The 3,260-nt window shown below is 43.1% G+C and overlaps 1 long non-coding RNA gene across 1 annotated transcript; it reads left to right on the top strand.

Moving 5' to 3' along the window:
• The first annotated feature begins 246 nt into the window (after window positions 1–246).
• On the top strand, window positions 247–2,647 carry LOC114845924 (uncharacterized). Its single transcript, XR_003783950.3, has 3 exons — window positions 247–674; window positions 784–841; window positions 1,834–2,647. It is a non-coding gene; the product is annotated as an uncharacterized LOC114845924 (long non-coding RNA).
• The last annotated feature ends 613 nt before the right edge of the window (window positions 2,648–3,260 follow it).

Raw genomic sequence — 3,260 nt, 5'->3', positions numbered from 1 at the left:
TAGGTTGTTTGGATTTCTGTCTTGTATTTTGCTCCCCGCTGTGAATCGGGTGATTGTTAACACCTGTGTCGAATTCAAGGGTCAGCCGGACCCGTGGCGTGACTGAAATAACAATCTATGCAGGTTCAGTAGGCTCCAACGCAGGAAGCGAACGGGGAACTTGCATGGCGGACAATCTGACCACGTCTTGATTCATTTTCCAAATGTGTCCCCGTAATTTGTCGAGCCTGGAATCGCCATAGAAACATTTCCAGGCCTGCCCCTGAATATAGGATGGAAATCTGTGTGTGGCAGCCAATCAAAATCTGCCTCCTCGGAGCTGCTCATGAATTCATCAGGGCCTGGTTACTCCACTGCCGCTGAGCCGTTCTCCTGAATGTCTAATGAGCAGCAAATGTGAGGCTGAGGATCAGGTGAATGGCATGTGTAATCAACAGTCTTGTCAGGAGTTAGAAAAGAAGGATTTACATTGGCACAATTGGCTCACCCCGACTCCTGAGAAATGTGCTCTCACTGTCACAGCCCTGCTGAATCCCACTCCTCACTGACACAAATTGGACTTAAAAACCTTGAAATATGACTGAAACCCAAAGATCAAATAGTAAAGAAAATCATTTTGCTATAGAGAGATTAAAATAATTAGGTTTCCAACGGGTTTCTGTCTTTGTCCAGAGGTGAGTCGGTGTACATTGTATAAAAGATGAATTAAGGACCTTGACTTCCTAATTATCCCCTTTTCTTGTTTAACATCTTGCTTCAAAATCTATTTTTGTCCTTTGCTAGGTTCTGTTGGATAATCGCACATCCCATGAATGGTAATCTGCCTTTGAAAGGCTCAGAGGTGAGTTTGCACCTTCTTAGATTATTGCAAGATTCCCGCTTTAAGCAGTCGTCACCGTGAGCGCAGAGAATTAACGTAACACGTCAGACGGTCACGTCTGTGTGCTTTTCCTCGTTCCACCATCACTGCCGTCAAGTGTCTCCCACCCTGAACAGCACAGGCCATGATCTTATTGACACAGAAGAAAAAAACACATCATTAAGTGGAACAACAAAAACCCAAAGAACTGTCAATCAAATAAAATCGATGCATTATAATTTACAGCTTTATATATCACTTGATGTACATACAACACGTACTTAGATGTGTTGCTTAAATTAAACAAAAAAGTGGATTCATTGCAGCCTCTTTGGTGCTGTGATAATGTTTGCAACAGTACCTCTGATTTGATTTAACCTGTGGGGCAGGCAGTAAATTACCTGGCATCTCATTGACTCACTATTATGGAAATCACCATGTAGACCGTCCCTGTAAAGCTCGCACCAGCCAGCTGAATTTGTGATGGATGTGAATCTTTGTAACCTTGAATCGCGGTTCCATTTCTGAAGTGCTGTGCGTGTGTGTGTGTGTGTGTGTGTGTGTTTGTGTGTGTGTGCTGACTAACCATTGCTAATTAAACAGCTGCAGCGCGCTTTGGCTGCAGCGACACGGATGCACGCTGGGCTTGTTATTGGCAAAGGCTTTAGGACTAAATATGAAAATAAATGCGCACACATCGGCTACAAAGTCGATTGAATGAGATTTTAGAACGTGCACAGACCATGTGTGTCACGCTGAGCCATACTGCTCACTTATTAAGGACACTGGGATGAGCCCAGAGTAGCTGCTTAATGTTGCATTTGTAATACTCATACATTGCTCAGCATTAACAGTCCAGCGTCTCAGTCCTGCAGCAAGTCTAAAGTGCTTCAGTATAGACGGACGGCGTCTCTGATTATGCATGAAAGGGAAAAAAAAAACATATTTTCACTCAAAGTTTCTCTTTCTGTTAGCTCTTTGGCTGTGGCTTCTACTCAGCGCAGACAGAATGTTTAAAACATAGCGGGAGCCGTCCACGCTTTGAAACTCCAATGCTACTGCTCCAGCCTGACGCATTCTTCTTGTCAACTTCAATTACGGGTCCTGACTAAACGACTGCGGGGATGTGGAACTGGAAGAAAACCTAATTATTGAAAAAAAAAAACGTGTGCGAGTGAAATGCACGTTTTTAACTGTGAATCTAAACAAGTGAATATTCACACAGTATCGTCAGTGAAACGAACACTGTCTGTCTCTGCATCATTCCTTACGTCATCATCTTCTCATCCTTGAATCAGTACATAATTAAAGGCACTCCCTGCTCAAATCAAATATATTCTACCAGCTAAACTCTGACGGAAACACGTGTTGAGATTCAATTGATGACACACTTGATTGGCTGCAATGAGTAAAGAAGATGACTTGTGAGAAGAGCCTTTACAGCATCAGTAATATCTAATTACTGACCCAATCTCAGTTTTGGTAGATTTTGGATTTCCTCTAATTGCTCTACACCCCCCTGCTTTAAGCGGTGTCTTTCTAATTAGGTTACATCACATAGTGAATGACTGGAGAAAAGTCTCCAGCAGGTAAAATATGTAATTATTCTCCACACAAGATCTATCCCTTTAAAAAAATGTCTGACAAGTGACTCACTAAAAAGAGGTGAAGAGATGTTATTTGACAGGGGAGGACTTGAGAGTTTTACATTTCCCAAGGAACATGCTGTTAAATTGTGCCTAACTACACAATGTGCCGGTGTTATTTCTGATCCACTTAAAGGCAGCATTAAACCCTGAGCCAGGTGAGGCTCGTCTCTCTTATTATGGTCTTATTATACACTGTTCCAGTGTTGATGTTCAGCCTTGTCGGGATAGAGCGAGCCTCAATGCCAGATCTGATCTTTTTTTTTTCCCCTTACATTGATTTCGTTTCAGCAGACGTGCTAATAAATGTAATTTCAGCCCTGGTGGAAACAGCAGCGGGAGGAAGTCGGGAGGTCAGTCAAGCACAGATACGTCGTAAGAATCTCATTGCTTCTTGTAAATGCTAAACATAGTTTGTAGTGATGGATGTTTCAAACCCTCCTGTGGCACAGGAGTAGGTGCGTATGCTAACAGGAGTTAGCCAGTGTTACTCTATGCCGACGATACACAACTCTACTGTATAATTCACTGCTGATCAGACAGGGTCGGATCCACGGAGGAAAATCACTTACCTGTTAATTAACAACCGGCCAGTAATGAACACTCATCATGTCATCATCACTCTTAATTTCCTCCACAGCTCTATCTTCAAAAGCCCGTTCTGCAGTTTAACCACCAAGCGGCACATGGTGCCTCTAAGCACAACCTGCAGCTCACGCCCACATACTGTAAGGTCACTGGTGTAAAGAGCGTAG

Source organism: Betta splendens, chromosome 19 (assembly GCF_900634795.4).
Source record: "Betta splendens chromosome 19, fBetSpl5.4, whole genome shotgun sequence".
In the NCBI taxonomy this organism is placed as follows: domain Eukaryota; kingdom Metazoa; phylum Chordata; class Actinopteri; order Anabantiformes; family Osphronemidae; genus Betta; species Betta splendens.
This window is presented reverse-complemented; position numbering and strand designations above follow the sequence as displayed.